Genomic DNA, 19,231 nt, shown 5'->3' with positions numbered 1-19,231 from the left:
CGACTCCTTCCGATCTAAGCACAGCATGAAATGACCCAGAAAAAATCTACTTGGCCCCCTGTTACGGATGACCGTGAGAAAGAAACCAAAGTCACCCAAAATCTGCCTTAGTCTCTAGAGATAGTCGATAGTCAAAAGAATCGACTCTTAGGATCACCACGGAGGTCCTATCCACGACCGGGCACCGTATGTTATAAAACATTTAGGACTCCACGTCGATGTCACAATAGTGTCCTACGAGATATCCGTATAAATCGCCTCTGTGATTGGTCAGTCAACCTTTTGACTTATGGCTCGTTGAACCCACCATCAACCAACGTCACAAAATAATTACCTTGAGTTATCAGCTCACGTGGGCAATTAAGGACCAAAAATATAATGTTTGTTCAGTTCACTTTGTGGTGTTCAAAATTGTCGTACAAAACCACATGAAAAACAAAATATATAAATATCAAAACGATGATGTCGTATAGAGTACATAAGGGAATGTATCTAATCCATAAAAGAGTACTACAACTTAGGAACACGTTTAATTCCCATGGAATTAACATGCCCTTCATGCTTATCTTGTCGTAATGGTTTAGTGAGAGGATCTGCTATGTTATCATCTGTAGCAATCTTTTCTATCACTACTTCCTTTTGCTCCACGTAATCTCGGATTAGATGAGCTTTCCGTTGTACATGTCTAGACTTGTTTCTAGACTTTGGCTCCTTAGCTTGGAAGATGGCACCTCTATTGTCGCAATAGATGGTGATCGGGTCATTCGAACTAGGCACGATAGTCCTTGTAAGAATTGACGCATCCATATCGCTTCCTTTGCAGCTTCGTGACGCGGCATAGTACTCGGACTCGTCGTAGAATCTGCTTTGTAACACTTTGTTTGGAACTCTTCCACCGATGCAGCGCCATTAAGAGTAAAAACGAATCCGGATCGAGATTTTGAGTCATCTCGATCCGTTTGGAAGCTAGCATCTCACAGAACCGGTTGCGCATAGCTTTTGATCGCCTCCATAAGTCAATGCCCAATCTTTAGTCCTCCGTAGGTACTTAAGAATGTTCTTGACACCATCCAATGTGATTCACCCGGATGCTTTGTTGGAATCGACTTGTCATACTCAATGCATATGCCACGTCCGGACGTGTGCATATCATGGCATACATGATTGATCCTATAACTGAGGCATAAGGAATCCGTGTCATGCGCTCTTTCTCTTCCGGTGTCTCTGGTGCCTGAGACTTGCTCAAGTGCACCCCTGGAGCCATAGGAAGAAACCCCTTTTTGGAGTTAGTCATGCTGAATCTCTCTAGGATCTTGTCTATGTAAGACTCCTGACTGAGAGATAATATCCGTCGTGATCTATCCCGATAGATACGGATGCCTAGAATTCTTTGTGCCTCACCCAGATCTTTCATCTGAAAATGGTTATTCAACCATACTTTCACCGAAGTTAAGAGAGGTATGTCATTCCCAATCAGGAGTATGTCATCGACATACAGTATTAGGAAGACAATCTTGCTCCCACTCGACTTGATATAAAGACATGGTTCGTCGACCGATCGAGTAAATCCATTTTCTTTAATCACTTGGTCGAAGCGATAATTCCAACTCCGAGATGCTTGCTTAAGTCCATAAATGGAACGCTTAAGCTTGCATACTTTCTTAGGATGTTCAGGATCGATGAACCTTCGGGTTGTACCATGTACAACTCTTCCTCCAAATAACCGTTTAAGAAGGCGGTTTTCACATCCATCTGCCAAATTTCATAGTCATGAAAAGCGGCAATCGCTAAGATAATCCGAATGGAACGCAAAGATGACTACGGGTGCAAAAATTTCATCGTAGTGCGGACACTGCACTTGGGTGAAACCTTTAGCAACTAGTCGTGCTTTATAGATATCTTGTTGACCTTCCACAGAATGCTTTATCTTGTAAAGCCATTTGCATTGAAGGGGACGAACCTTAGCAGGTAAGTCAACAAGATCCCATACGTTGTTCTCATACATAGAGTCCATCTCGGATTGCATGGCCTCAAGCCATAGCTTTGAGTCAGAACTGGTCATGGCACCTTTATAGGTTGCGGGTTCATTACTCGTTAAGAGTAGAATGTCATCTATGTCATGTTCCTCGACCATACCAATGTATCTGTCCGGAGGAATAAAGACTCTTCCCGACCTCCTAGGTTCCTCAGGAATATTCACCGCAACCGGGATCGAAGGAATTGGTTCCTCCAATGGTTGCTCGGTATTTGGTTCTGGAATCTCCGACAGGTCGAAGGTTCTATCACTCTTTGCATTCTCGAGAAATTCCTTCTCTAAGAATGTCGCACTAGCCGCAACAAAAACACGTTGTTCGGTTGGCGAATAAAAGTAATGACCAAGTGTTCCTTTAGGATAACCTATAAAGTATGTCTTGACCGATCGTGGGCCGAGCTTATCCTCGTGTCTCCACTTGACATAAGCCTCGCAGCCCCAAACCCGTATAAAGGACAAGTTGGGGACCGTTCCCTTCCATAGTTCATATGGAGTCTTGTCAACAGCTTTAGACGGACTTCGGTTAAGTATTAGAGCAAATGACGAAGAGCATAACCCCACAATGAGTCAGGCAACACGGTGTGACTCATCATGGATTGAACCATATCAAGTAGTGTTCGATTTCTCCGTTCGGACACACCATTCAACCGAGGTGTTCCAGTGGAGTTAACGTAGGGCAATCCCACAGTCCTTAAGGTGTTGATCAAACTCGTGAGAAAGATACTCGCCACCACGGTCCGAGTGCGGTGTTTTAATCTTTCTCGCCCAAAGAGGTTCTGTACCCTATTTCGGTATTCCTTGAATTTCTCAAAGGATTCACTTTTGTGCTTCATTAAGTAGACATAGCCATATCTACTTAAATCGTCCGTGAAAGTGATGAAATACCTATAGCCTTCTCGTGCGGTGATTGACATAGGTCCATACACATCCGTGTGTATGAGTCCTAATAGGTCAGCAGCGCGCATTCCAACACCTTTGAAGGAAATTCGAGTCATCTTACCGATGAGACATGATTCACACGTGCCAAGTGATTGAAAATCAAAGGCCGAGATAGCTCCATTCTTTATGAGCTGTTTTACGCGTTTCTCATTAATGTGTCCCATACGGCAGTGCCAAAGGTATGTTTGATCTTTGTCACCGACCTTTAACTTCTTATTCATTACGTGTAATATTTCGGTGGTCTGATCTAAAACATAAATTCCGTTCATGGAGACTGCCTTGCCATAAATCATATCGTGTAATGAGAAAATGCAAGAATTAATCTCTATTACAAATGAAAAACCAAGTTTGTCAAGTGCAGAAACTGAAATAATGTTTTTAGAAAGACTGGGTACATAATAGAAGTTATATAAAAATAACTCAAATCCGCTAGGAAGCTGGATCACATATGTTCCCCTTGAGACGGCAGCCACTCGTGCTCTATTCCCAACACGCAGGTCCACCTCACCCTTTACGAGGGGTTCGATGTTTCGGAGCCCCTGCACATGATTACACAGATGAGAACCACAACCAGTATCTAGTACCCAAGTTCCGTAACTTGCGTGGTTAATCTCAATCATATGAATAAAAGTAGAAGAGAAAGAAGACATACCAACAAAGTTTAACACGACCGCTTTTATGTCCTCATGGTAGACAGGACATGTACGCCTCCAATGCCCAGTCTTGTGGCAATGATGGCATTCCATGTTTTCGGTCTTGCTCTTTGTCGCGCCTGATGAGTTACTTGCCTCACCAGGCCCACTCTTACCTGATCCCGACTTCTTAAACTTCGGTTTACCTACCGCTAGGTCTGCTTGAGCTTTGCCCTTACCCTTGCCCTTGTTTGACACAACGAGAACATCTTGTTTCATGCTCCCACTGAACTTCATGTCCTTCTCGGTCTGTACGAGAAGGGAGTGCAGTTCATGAGGACTTTTCTTCAAATCATTCATATAGTAATTGGCTCTAAAGAGCGCAAAACCATCGTGGAGTGAATGAAGCATGCGGTCAATCACAATGTTCTCGCTGATTTTACAATCAAGCGCCTCCAGTCTCTCGACATTCTCAATCATGCTGAGAATGTGTGGGCTAACCGGTTGGCCCTTCTGGAGTCTCGCATCAAAGAAGCGAGTGGTATGCTCATAGGTCACGATTCTCGGTGCTTTCGAGAATTCCTTAGTGAGCGTGGTGAAAATCTTGTTTGCACCTTGGGCTATGAAGCGTTTCTGCAAATTGGATTCCATTGCAAAAATGAGTACGTTTTTAATCGCACCCGCTTCCATGACGAAGTCGCTATACGTGGAGACCTCGTTAACTCGAGCCGTGGGGCCTGGGGCTGGCGGGAGGGGCTCGATCGATACTTGAGCTTCCGTCGGCGGTGGCACCATTCCGTAATGCCGCCTCCCATTCCGCGAAGTTTGATCCATCATTCTTCGATCTAGTGGACCGATTCATCCGATTCATGAAGATCCGAAGCCAGGACTCACGGTCCAATGTGGCACTTGGCATTGGGTCATCGAGGATGCCAGCCATTATGTTATTAGCAGTTTAAAAAACGTGATCTACGCTGAAAAAGAAAGAAAAACAAAAACAAAATAAGCAACTCATCGAGGTGATTTAAGTCTATTAAAAATTCATTTTAATCGTGTAGACTCATTGCCCTTGCATAATTGATCTCCCTCAAGAATAATACAAGTGATCCCAAGACTCAATTTCTGTAAATTGATAAGCACACTGTTTAGCTAGTTCTTCTGTAAAAACTCTTGGTCGATAGATTTCCGTAAATCCTATCTATAGTCCACCATAATCACAGGATCGTACGAGTGACCATAGTGTTGAGATAAAATAGGTCAATCGGTTCCAACTTACCCGACGTAGAAGGGGTCATATTATGCCTACCGACGAAGAAGGGATTCATTGGAGTTTGACCTATAAAGACCGTTCTCAATTTTTGTTTATACGAGGAAGATCCCATCGACTTAATTTTAATTCATTGTAAGTGAACGAAAAACTAGCATTGCGTGAATGAATTAATTTAGGTGATGGCTTAAAATAATCGTGTGACATGAGAATGTCATAGAAAACTAACGCGTGACCTCTATATGAGTCAGTTTTCATGCAATTATTAGGTGGTTTGGTTTTTAGGCGGAATATGATGCAATCTATCGTTACGAAAAATAAATAAAAGAATGCAAAACGTAAATAAAAATTCCTAGTGTGGCCTATCCTAGTAAAAAGAACATAATACAACTTTGGAATCCACCGTTGGACCCGAGAAGCTTGTCTTGATGTTCTATCTTTTCCATGCAGCGGGAGTGAGCATCCGATCTCCATCTTTGGTCTTCTCAAAATTACAATTAAAATTTACAAAATATAAACCTATTTACATTCTAAATAAAACTGTAATTACAAAAAAATAAAAATGGAGATACGAGATCTCAAAATACAACCAAGACCGTGTTCCATCATTACGGTAACACGTTCTACTAAGGCCACACTAAGTTACAACCGATTGTAAAAAAAATAAATAAATACGTAATTAAAAGCATTCAAGGCATTCAACAATAACGATAAAAAATGCATCAACTAAATTAAATTTATTCGTGACATAATTCCGTAATTATGTTAAATTTATCCAAACCACCTTTAATGATTAAAATTATGTGACAAAACCGCTTTAATCAACTTAATTTCAATCCGTGATAATCCGTTACTTTAAATCGTTTTAAAATAACTAAATGGTACGTGAGTGAACCGTTTCACTATCAAGCGAATGCATAAAATCCGTATTATGCACATGTTAAGGCCAAAAAAAATAAAACACATTTTTTTTTTCTTCACGTCAGCCGTGAACAGTACTCAAATTTTTTTTTTTTTTTTTTTTTTTTTTTTATTTTAGAGCTGAAAAGCCGAGAGCTCAAAAGCAAAAAAAAAAAAAACCAGCGGTACCAAAAAAAACGTGAGCCTCAACAAGCAAAACAAAAACGATTTGTTAAAAACCAATTGCAATTTAACCTAATCCGTATAGAATTGAAACTACAATTGATGAATCTTTAACATATTGTTATGAATATCGATTACAAGAACAATATGCAAAGAACAAATCGAATACCAAACATCGTCTGATTAGCACGGTTTACAAAAACAATAACAAAAAGACATGGCACGGATTTCAAGAAAACAGCCGTGTAAAATCAAGACACGGTTTCAAAAAAAAGGAAACAGCCGTGCAAAAAAAATAAATTTCAGCCGTGCAAAAATAAATCAGCCGAGTGTTTTTTTTTCAACAAAATTTTATCGATTCAATTCGTTTGATGAAAAACACATAGAAAAATTTACGTGGCCTCGCTCTGATACCACTTGAGGGGTAATATCCGTATAAAACCCTTAAATTATAGGACTATAACGTAAATTTAATATGCGATTATTGTCATAAAACGAAAAACATGAGAAAAACGATAAAGCATTAGAAATAACCTCGGGTCCTTTGAGATGCGGCCTAAGAACAGAAATCAAAATAGATTTCCTCCTAATCGATACACCCAAGACCGTCTGAGACTATGCCCTTGTGCTAGAAATGTATTCTCTAATTGCCTTACAATATTGAGAGTATTGTTGTGAGGTTTTGCTAGATGTGAGATCTAGGTTTTGAGAGGAAATGTTCTCCCAAAACCCTAATAATTTTACAAATGAAAATGATTAGGTTGCAAATGAGGAGAGGCTCTCCTTTTGTTTGCTCTACTCGGCCAAACCGTGAGCCCTCTTGGGAAGTGGGCTTCCACTTCCTTTTAATTTTAACTCGTGGTCTGGTTCGTAAAATGCTAAATGTATATGACGCGGTTTTATTATAAATCGTCATCGGTTATTGGTTATTATAACATCAACTAATAACTCGGATTAGTTGAAATATTAATACATGTCCGACAAAGACGATATTGTATAATTAATTCAATATACATTAATTAAATATAACCGTTTATATTTAATTTACCAATTAACTGTTTAATTCGCCTTAACCCATTTTATTTAATCCGTATTAAATAAAATATCTCAACATCGCATTTTGACTAATTATTAGTCAAATAACTCGGACTAACTGCTTAGTCAATTTTCTGGCATCAACATGACTGTATTTTCATACCGTCACATCTCTCAAACGTATCCTATAGGTGTGACTTTTAGGGACCAGTTGATCACCGCCATCTGTATGACAATAACGTCAAACTTATCTAGCAAGCCAACCGTTATTGATAAACGTGGACCAACTGATTATAATACAAAAGTATACCCTTTGATCCTATTAGAGATTTATAAGTCCTTGCACTAACTGTAAAGGACACCAGCCCCAACAAGCTCCCACTTGTCCGTACAAGTGTATGTGCAATGACGTTATCCGCACTAACTGGAGGACACAGCTCCAACACTCTCTTGTGCCCTTTGATCCGAAATATCAATGTGAGATGATGATTTCTTCTTTAATTATATTTTGTTTGCATGCATAAGATCACCTTTTAATTTTATGACTAAATTAAAATTATAACATATATGAATATGTTGAGTAAAGAGATCTAGATTTCTAACAAGCGGTATCAAGAGCCTTGGTTGTTTGCATGCAAATCGGTTATGTTTTTTCCGAGTTGTACGATTAACATATAAAACTTGTAAATTTGTGTTATTATGATATATCACGAAATAAATTTATGCATGATAAAGTTTCTGGTCCTAAAATGTTTTTAGGATATTTTGGTTAGTTTATGGATTTTTATTGTTCATCTTATATAATAATGGCATTAAAAATATGATTTTATGACTAAAATGTCATTTTCGGACTACAATTAGCTAAACTTCGTATTTTCCAGTGATTTTTGGATATGTTATCACATGTTTTATTTTTAGATGACCTGTAAATTTTTAGAATTTTTGGAGTTTTTATGCTCGAAATATGGTTTTTTTTCATGTTTAAAATCGGATTTAGATGAAAAAATAGGTTAATATGAGATAAATTTCGAATATGGTCATAGAAATTTAGTATGTTGTCACATGAAATTTTACAAGATGTGTGTAAAATAATAGGCTATATTGAAGTCTTTATGCATGATTTATGATTTTTTGATGAAAAATAGCATAAATAGTGACTTAATTAGTGAAAAATTCCTAAAACATACTCCATGACTAAGGAAAAACGTCACATGTTGCATTTTATTATCGTTTTCAGATCGAAAATTGAAAAGTTCATGAATATAATTTTTCTCATGTTTTTATGATTATTATTGATAAATCCGATAAACCGCAACATAGTTTTTCCGATAATTTTACGAAATTTTAACCTAAGTTTTTGAACATTATGAGTGTCATGGTATTTTTCCAGAATGTTCATAAGTTTAAATTTCAAATTTCAAATTTATTTGGAATTTTTGTGATTTATTTGAAGTTTATAGCTTTTTATTGTAATTTTAGGTCCATTAATGAACAATTTTAAGAAATATGAGTTAATTATGGTCAAATAGCTAGTGGAGACTAGTTTTTGAGTCCTAAGAAGTTAGGGCAATTAACTTGTGCATAAATGTGATTTTATGTAATTAATTGTGATTTTTAAAAGTTGAATCACGCAAATCCGTAAAAACCGTTAAATATACGATATTGGCTACTTAAAGGCGATTTAGCATAAAATCGGGCATGTTCATACATATTATAATGCTGTATTTTATTTATGATTGTCATAATTTTATTTTATGTAATTTTTGAATTATGTAATTTTACTTAGTATGGCCTTAGTTTTTAATTGGTATTACCCGAAATGTATGGGAATATCGATTCGGTTGTAATTTATTGTGATCTCGTATCACCGTTTTGTAATTTAATAGATTTATTTTATTTTAATTACAATTGTATAATAGGAAGTTATGTAATTTGTTTTGTAATTTAATTATTCCGTAGTTCCTTGAAGACGGTGTCCACAAGAAGGCGATACATAAAGACGGTGTTCCCTCGAGATACGTGCCATAATCGAAGTTCAAGGGACCAATGGAGTTGGTTTCCGAATATGTAATAGTTAATTAGATTTTCTATTTTAGGAAGGCCATACTAGGATTTATTTTTATGCTTTGCATTTTATTTATATGTCACATGCATCGCTAAATCGCCATAACTAAAACATGCATCATCATTTAATCGAGTTAATCGACTGTGTCAAATACAATTATCATAGTTCACCGCTTTAGTTCACTTAAAACGTGATAGATAATAAATTGACATGACCTCTCGCTAAAATAAACAATTGAGACTTAGCCTTACCAAATAGTAGAAACCATGAAAACCTATTTCGCGAGGGAGTGCACTTGGCCCTACCGGGGTACAAAACTTGTTACGTAGGGGAAGTGGGTGATAAATGTCTATCCACCGAATTCATGTTGATAAGGGATGAATCGGCCCTACCGTGCCCAAGTTGATGTGAATTTGGATTATGGACACATTTATTCGAAATTTGGATTGAGCTCAACGGAAGTATTCGTGACCGTAGTCGCATGTGTTCCGGGCTAAAGATAAATGTTAATGTAATTTTATCGACCAAGAGTTCTAAAAGTAGAATCGATTAAAGCGTTAATCCACCGAGTTATATTGATAAGGGATGTATCGGCCCTACCGTGCCCAAGTTAATATGAATTTGGATCTTGGAATCATTTATCTAGTTGGGTAGAGGTCACTAGAAAAATGCAATAAAAACTTGTTTAAATTAATTTTTTACGAGTATTATTATTATTAAAACGACATATGTTTTATTCCTTCTATATTTTGTTTTGTAGACCGCTCTTATTTCTCATATCAATGGCAAATCCAAACACCAACGCCACGCCTCTCACTAATACTTCATGGCTCTGATCCTTTATGGATCGATGTAAACTTGAAAAGAATGGGTCAAATTTCTCCGATTGGGATGCCCAACTCAAATTAGCCGCCCAAGGTGACGACAAGCTTCGTTACCTCACCGAGGCCTCTCCACCCGAACCTAATACTAGGTCGACCGCCGTCACTAGGGAAGCATATGAGGCTTACCATAAGGAGTCCGCCGCAATGAAAAATGTGTTGTTCTTTGCGATGGAGGCAGATCTCCAAAGGAGAGCCTTTAAAATGGGCACCGCTAATGAAATTTATTCCAAGCTTGTGACAATGTTTTCACAAACTCCGCGGATCGTCCAATATGAGGCGGTCGCGGCATTCTTTGATCTCGACTTCAAAGAGGGCCAAAAGGTTAGCCCTCATGTGCTCAAATTAATGGAGCTAGTCGAGACCTTGAAGATTCAAAAGGTTGAAATCCCCAAAGAACTCATTGTAGATAGGATTCTACACTCCTTATCCAAGGTCAAAGCGTATGTTCAATTCCGGGTGAATTTTAACATGCAAGACAAGGACGTGTCTCTTGAAGAGTTGCACAAGTTACTAGTGCAAGCCGAAAGAGACATGGGGTTAAATGTTAACCCACCTAAGGATGTGCTTTACATTAGCACCAAAAGCAAGGGGAAGTTCAAGAATAATGGGAAGAAGGGTAAGAAGCAAGCTCCCACTTTCACCAAAACTAAGACTTATGAAGCTAGCACCTCCAAGATCAAGAAGGATCCTCTTGATAAATGCCATTATTGTAATGGTGTTGGACATTGGAAAAGAAATTGTTCCAAATACCTTGGTGATATTAAGGCTGGAAAGATCACTCCAGTAGGTAAATGACTATCCTTTCTTTTATGTTTCTAATTCAACTATGGTATTGTGATACAAAGTTGTGATAATGTATCCCCTTTTTATTGTAAATAGGGCCTCCACCAAGCAAGGACAAGGGAAAAGAAAAGCAAGCTTGAGAAACCATCGAGAAGCTAGGAATAGCTTCCATGAAGCTTCGCTTTTTATTGTCTTATTTTAATTATGTTTCGGATTTTAGAACCTTTTGATTTCCGTGTTCGACATGGAAATGTATTTTGGATAATGGTTGTATTTTGGATAATGGTGGCTTGGTTTGCAACCCAAGTCACCCGTTTTATCGTTTTTATCCTTGTTCTAAAATTCGTCTTTATCCGCTTGCTCATAGAAACATATGATTATTCACTTAAAGTGATCTAATAGACAACTATAATGATGGGATTCATTATATGACCACAAGCAAAAGACTTGTGTATGATCATTTACAAAGTGATATTGAGTTAATGAACTCTCTTAAAGGAAAGTTAATCACCAAATACACTTACAAAATCTAAAACAATTAGTCAACCTATGAGATAGTCCTCCTTATACTTCAAAAATCATTATTTGTGTCTCATATGCTATCTTTGAATCTCTAGTGTATTTATTCTAAATATAGAGTGGGAGAAAAATGAGGACACAACACCAAGATAAATTTGTGTACTTGTGTAAATGAGATCTACGCAAGGGAGAATGATTTGAATAAAGGTATATCTATTTATATAGTATGCCCAATAGATGAGATCTATGGTCTCGAATAGATCTACATGACAAAAGAGACCAAGTGAAGTAATCAATAGATTTTTCTCAAGATAACTACACGAGGAGACCAAAAGAAAGTTTTGGAAGAAAAATGACTAATGTAAAGTCTTAACAAGAGTTTTGACTAGTTTATGATAAATTTTGACCAATAGTTTCAACATTGATATTTACTTAAGAGCCTAAATGAATCAAAGTTACATCCTAGAAAATAAATGAGATTTATGACTAGAAGTTGCAAGGATTGATATACCGATATCCTCAATAGCTAAGTTAAGTATTAACCACGCTAATATCATTACTTAACCTCATTATGAAAATGAATTGGTTAAACCTCCTTCCGATAAGGGTATTTTGAAGGACGTGTATTAGATATTATTCATATTTAAATAATGACATTGGTACTCATCATTGTGATATGAATGAGTTAGAGATTAAAATCTCTTTCCATAAGGATAAGATGAGACCACTTCAAAATAGGTATTTTGAAAGGATATGATGGGAACATATATGGTTTTATCTCAATAACTTACCAAAGCAACAAATCTCAATTCTTGAAATGTTTCAATTGAGTAGTCAATTACGAAACATCTGGAATTAAGTGGGAGTTTAGAAATTATCATGTGAAAACATGGAATTTAGTGGAAGCAATCATCCTGTAAAGGTTTATAACTCATTACTCATTGGGAATGACGAGCTAATACTATTCTTTCACAAAGAAGTATTTGAGTTTTCAATTCTGGATGAAAAATGGACTATGATGAATCCAATCACATCATGAGATGTTGGATAAGTATTGAGATATACGCATCAAATCAACAAGAAACATAGGTTATTCATATCGATAAAAATGGAATTACCATAAGCAGTCATGGTCATTCATTGAACCTAAGTATAGTTGATGACATGATTATAGGTTACTAATGTTTCAGCCATTAGAATAATCATGCACATATCCAATAATAAATCATATGTATAAGAGCATGATGATTCATTGGCAAGCCATAAAAGAATCGTCATGTGTTCTCGAGGAGAATCCGATGAGCGATTTCAGTGTTGGACAGAACACTCTGTTATGTGTCAAGAGGTTGCACATATTAAAGAAAATCTGAACACGCGTAAGGATTTATGATAATCCTAAGTTTTTCAGCTAAAAGGATAAATTAGAATTTTGGAAAAGTACTTAGTTGAAGTAAGAAGTTACTCAAAACTAGTATTTCCTAATTTGCTAGGACTTGTGAGAAGTGCTAGGCTAATCTTCTTGACAAATTGTTGCAAGACTCTGCAAAACATTTACCTAGTGCATTATGAGTGGATGGTGTACTTGATCAGTGCAAGTTGAATCATTAACTGCAAATTCATTGGTTATGTGATAATCGACAGGAAAGTTCTTTCAAGATAAAGAACCCAATCCGAGGTTGGGAACCCATATGTGTACTTGGTAAGGTTCATGCTATGAGAGATAACATGAACGTAAAGGAAAATGCGATTATAAGAAGTTTGAACACATGGACACGTGGTATGTTAAACTTCTATTGCAATCAACAAGTGTTTACACACTTACGACATGCATCACAAGGTTGTAATATGGTATTGACTACCCGAATGTGATGTCGACATTTGTTGTTTGAGTTATTATTAACTCACCTTATACTTTGTTACATCCAAACGGGTTGTAGAGACAATTGAACCCCGTTAAAGTGAACACGGATTAGCATTGTATTCGCCCATAGTTACTTACATGAGGTGACGTCTCGAAGTGACTAGAATGTGATGCGATTGATGACAAGTTCAAGTGCCATAGAGTCATATGAGAATGACTAGTCGATCACATAGGCAGACTGTTAGGAACACTTTGTCGGGCCTTATGACCGCTTATAGAGTTCTGGCAAATTTATATAGCCTGGTCGTGGCGAGAGCTACTATAGTATTCTAATGATTCGATTCTTTTGACTAAAGACTATTCGCCTAAGATGGCACAGTTTCAGATTAACTTTGATTTGTGTTACTACGACCTTCGTAAATGGGGTCAAATGGGCATATTTTGGGTTATGATGGCTGTGACTAGTCGAAGGGAATGAGTGCGATAGAAATTGTCCACCCCTAGTCAGGGTTATAACAATATCTCAGGGCCACTCGAGGAGTAATGAACTGGAAATGCGTGGCCACGCTCGGAATATATCCATGGTGGATAAATCCGGTCAATCAGTTATTCTCCAGATCGAGGAAACCACTCTCGATATGATCACTTGCAAGTACGACCTGAAAGACACCTTGCATTGAGTGGGAGATAGTAATAGGACAAGAGAATTGGTGACGCACACTTGTCGAGGACAAGTGGGCGATTGTTGGAATATGTGTCCTCCGACAATAATGCGATCACAACTGTTGATCATGATGATCACATGTTTAAGTCTCATTTTAAAGAATACAATTGGGAAGTAGTTTTACTGTCAACTGGTCCACACATATCGGTAATGATTGGCTGACTAGAGTTTGACATTACTGTCGTGAGACGGTGGTGACCAGTTGATCCCCTTAGGTCATACCTTAATCTCTCTATTGTTCATCATTTATTTTGGGTAATTGAAGATTATTTGGGTATTATTGGGAGATTGATAACCTTCTATCAATCATCAAGTACTTCTTTTATTAATTGCATTATTATTTGAAATCATCAATAGGTATAACTCTCTTAATCCCTTTTTAATTATTGTTAATCATCTTCATTTATTCATCATGTTTTGCTTTGGTAATATGATTGACAACCTTGTTAACATGTTAAACTTGATAATGAGTGAGAAGTTTCCTTAACTAGGGTTAATGGGTAATTAGGGGAAACCAACATGGGAGATGATTCATGCTTAATTTAATACGTTTTCATAATTTATTTGCTTGCTTGTTGTGATCTTAACTTATGCACATGTTATGTTTGATGAAATGCGAGCCTATGAATCCTTGCATTTTTTACCCATCACTTACCTTTTCAATGAGACTTGTAAGACATAAACCAACTCGAGTCTCATTAGACCATGCATATAGTTGAGTAGGAAGGATTAAGTCGACTTGTAGGTGTTGTACAATCTAATCGATTCGGCTCCGGGACCCAAACCTTCCTAGGATTGTAAGATATAAACCAACTCGATCCTATCACAACAATAATTGCTTGCTTATAATTTGAGGATATGTTTGTATGATCAATTCCCATGAATCCCCTATGACCCCATGACACCCTAGTGCTTTTAATCAATTATTTACATCTCATTTTAGTCATCTTGCTTGTTTACTTTAATTGTTATTTTTGCTTAGTGATCTTCTTATCTCAACCCAAATTGTGACACCCCTAGACACCGCTACTTGCAATCGAAAATCCTACATCAATACCCGTCCCTTGGGATCCGACCTTTACTTGCCTCTTTACTAATAGTAGAGTTGTTTGTGAAGTTATAAATATTGTTTTGGTCTAGGTGCTCCTAACGACAAGTAACCGAAATCTAAGCTCCAAGTGAGTCCGACCAATACTTGATACTTGGATTAAATCAACCGACTTAGAAAGCTCTCACATGTTAGGTTTAAATTATTGGATGCACATTCATGCATTTAAACAGTTTTATCAAATTTTGCATTCAACCAACCAAGATCGATCAGTAGAGGCCGCTACCGCGGGCGGGATTGGGTGTCTGATTAAAGGGCTTCCCAATACGTACCTTCACCTCTTACTCAGAAACTTTGGATAGTGGACGACCTTATCCAGGGCGTACGAGAGTCATTCTAGAGATAGGATGCTAAAGAGGGACGATTCCTTATCTTTAGTACCTATGTCAAACCCTGCTTTGTGCTTCGTTTGGCCGAGGTATAAAGTAGATTCGAACGGGTTCCAAGCATCTCACAAATGCTTGGTGGCGACTCCGAACATGTCTAATCGTTTCGAGACCCTTACCGAGATGAAATCGACCGATCTAAAACGATCCGGTCGAAAGCGTTTTTTACGCCGCCGAGCGTGGCTTTCAAAATACCGCCGCATGTCCGCAGATCGACCGGGCTTGCAGGTGGGCCGATGTCCACAAAATGCAATCCCCCCCAAGCTAAACACAACATTGTCCTCAATGTGCCAACATGTAAAGTACCCAACCAAACCATAAAAATGGCTCAAATCACATGAACAAGAAAGACAAGAGGTCATATTTAATGGGTTGCGAGAAATTAAACTAAAATGCAAAGGAAAGAACACTTACTAGACTAGCTAGCCTTCCCCCAAGCTAGTATGTATAAGGGGGACTCTTCCAATTATCAACAATCAAGAAAAGGGCCAAAAGTTGAAGCCCTTCCTTCCAAATTTTGAAAGTTTGATGAAGGAATGATGTTTTCAAATGATTTATCAATTTTCTACGATTTTATTTTGTTTGGAAAAAGTTGCGTCCCCTATCGGGGTGGTTCGCCGGTTTTGTTACTCGTCGTCAAAAGTTACCTAGACCAAAACAATATTTATAACTTCACAAACTACTCTACTATTAGTAAAGAGGTAAGTAAAGGTCTGATCCCAAGGGACGGGTATTGATGTAGGATTTTCGATTGCAAATGGTTGTGTCTAAGGGTGTCACAATTTGGGTTGAGGTAGGAGATCAAATAAACTAATCAACAATAAAAATAAAGAAATGAAAGCAAGCAAGATGATTAAGATGTAAACAAATAAATGATTAAAAGCACTAGGGTGTCATGTGTTCATAGGGGATACATGGGAATTGATCATACAAACATATTATCAAATTATAAGCAAGCAATTATTGTTGTGATAGGATCGAGTTGGTTTATATCTTAAAATCCTAGGAAGGTTTGGGTCCCGGAGCCGAATCGATTAGATTATACAACACATACAAGTCGACTTAATCCTCCCTAATCAACTATATGCATGGTCTTATGAGACTCGAGTTGGTTTATTTCTTACAAGTCTCATTAAATAGGTAAGTGATGGGTAAAAAATGCAAGGATTCATAGGCTCGCATTTTATCAAACATAACGTGTGGATGAGTTGAGATCACAACAAATAAGCAAATAAATTATGTGAACATATTAGATTAAGCATGAATCATCTCCCATGTTGGTTTCCCTTAATTACCCATTAACCCTAGTTAAGAGACTACTCACTCATTATCAAGTTTAACATGCTAACAAGGTTGTCAATCATATTAACAAGGCAAAACATGATGAATGAATGGAAATGATTAACAATAATTAAAACAAGGATTAAGAGAGAATCTATAAAACTTAATTAAAAGGCTCCTTGAAACATTTACTTAATGCCATGTCACAAATGCCATGTCATTATATCAAAATGCTACATAAGCTTACTTAATGCTATCTCATATCTATAAATAATCTAAAAAGGCTAACTTGAACAAGTGACATGAGAATTTCCTATAAACTTAAATCATGAGGCATCCTCTAATCATCTAATAAATGATAAATTCAAACCAATTTAATTGAGTAAAATCAATAGGATTTTCCTCATCATTGCATTCCTTTTTATTTTTGCATTCATTCTTCAACATAAATAATGTCTCTTTAGCTACCTTTTTTTGTTTTCCTCTTCGAATTAAAAAGAACTTTTAACACAGTTTATAAATGAAAATGTAGTAGTTCTATAAAGCCAAAACTTGGATGTGAAAGAATGCAAAATGTATATCATATCAATCACCTTCGACATTACCACTCGAGGTAATTTTTAGATTATTGTTTGCTAATATTTTTTTGTTTTTGTTTATACTCTTGTGTATATAATTTCTATAATAAATATTTTTATGATTCACTATTAATATTGACATGTGAAAATACTTTAATGACTATTATCAATCACAGATTTACATATATTTTTAATCAACAAATAATTTATGTTTGCCCAATATTCTATAAACATATCTTATTTTTTTTGTGTTTCAAAAGTATTGTCTCACTTCAAAAAAAAAATTAATGGATTTTCATTATTTTTTGTAGGATTTGGGCGAATCAATGGACATGACGTGATTATATGTGTATATATATGATTGTATAATTAACTTCATAGTATGAACAACAATAATTTGCATCTTTGTTTTTATGTTCTTAATATAAATTCAGTTTTTGATTAACTTTTCAACAAATAAGATAATCAACATCACTGGATCATTGCTCTTCAAGGCCTCTTATTATGAATAAGTTGATTATGACAAATAATTGTGGATCATATAGATTTTGCGAGTTGTCTATTTTTAATCATTTGATGTGATTGACATATTTGTTGCCATGGTAATTTTCTTCTTACAGTTGAAATCATATCGTGATATAAATATAACATTTGGAGTACTAAATACATAAGATTATAATCCGAAAATACGATTTGATTATCACTGTACCCAGTAACAACGTTGTCGAGTGTCAACTTTCTTAAATTTGAACTTCTTCTATTAAATTCATATAATAAACAATAGTTACCAAAACCTTTAAACATAACTCTTATAAACGATATATGTAATTGTACCAAATACCATCTTCTATCTTTGCAAAGTTAAGGACAATTTGCTAGCTACATCATTGTTGTATTCAACAAAGTAAGACATTATTGTTGAATGCTATGAAAAAAAGTTTTTTTTCTTTTTTTCATATATAAAAGACTAAAACATTTAATTTAAATCCACATAAGCATTAGCAATCAATTTAATTCCACACGACAATAGCAATCAATTTAATTTATATTCTTTTTTTATTAAATATTTAATTTATTTATTAATTATTAACAAAAAAATAAATAGCATAATAACTCTAAGCCAAGAGGAATAGAGAAAAAGGAATAGCAAAAAAAAAAAAAAAGAAAAAAAAACTCTTCGTATAGGTTTACTAACTTTTATATGGAACCATAAGATCATCATTTACATTATAAAAATAAATTAAGAATTTAATCTCATAATTTAATTCATACAATTTGTCCATCTAACTCCCCATTAACCATAAAATAGTAGCTAAAAGGTCTTATCTTACTTTCATTAATACAAAAACATTTAGAGCATTTTGCTTCACCCACGTCATAAATCACACATGTTTTTTTGCAATTTTCTTTGGTGGGGCCCGTTAACATATTTTTTTCTTACATTTCTCTTTTTTGGGGACTTTACATTTTTTTTGGTAAGTCTTTTGCCGTTTTTTGCCGGCATTTCGATACCAATTCATAATTGTTTATTAAGTATTTAGTTTAGGTGGTTTATGTGAAGTTCAAATTGTAAAAAATTATCAAATGATTAATAAAAAATAATGTCACCTTATGATTAAAATCAAAATCATCATTATTTTAAAAACTCGGATGAAACATAAAATTAAAATCGTAGCCTTAATTTTTAACTAAAAAACATTGGAACGGAAGGTTACATTCAAAATAAAGAGTATAAGAAATTTATTAAGTATTTTAAAAAACAAATCATACCACTCTTAAAAACAAACCATATGAATACGAATAATTTAATTAAAATAAAAATCTGACCTTTTAATAATGACTAGCTATAAAATCTTCAATATCAAAAGAGTAGAAACGCATTTTTTTTACCGAAGAAAAAATTACATTTTCATTTGGGACTTTGGAGAACACATTTGGTGGGAGTAAATTTATCCCAAAATATAATTGATTATAATCGATTGTGATTAGCCGGACGAAGTTTGACCCGCTACTTATTGAAGTTGACTCGATCAATTTTTTAAAGAAAAAAACCA

The sequence above is a fragment of the Silene latifolia genome, chromosome 3 (assembly GCF_048544455.1).
Source record: "Silene latifolia isolate original U9 population chromosome 3, ASM4854445v1, whole genome shotgun sequence".
NCBI classification, from domain to species: domain Eukaryota; kingdom Viridiplantae; phylum Streptophyta; class Magnoliopsida; order Caryophyllales; family Caryophyllaceae; genus Silene; species Silene latifolia.
This window is presented reverse-complemented; position numbering follows the sequence as displayed.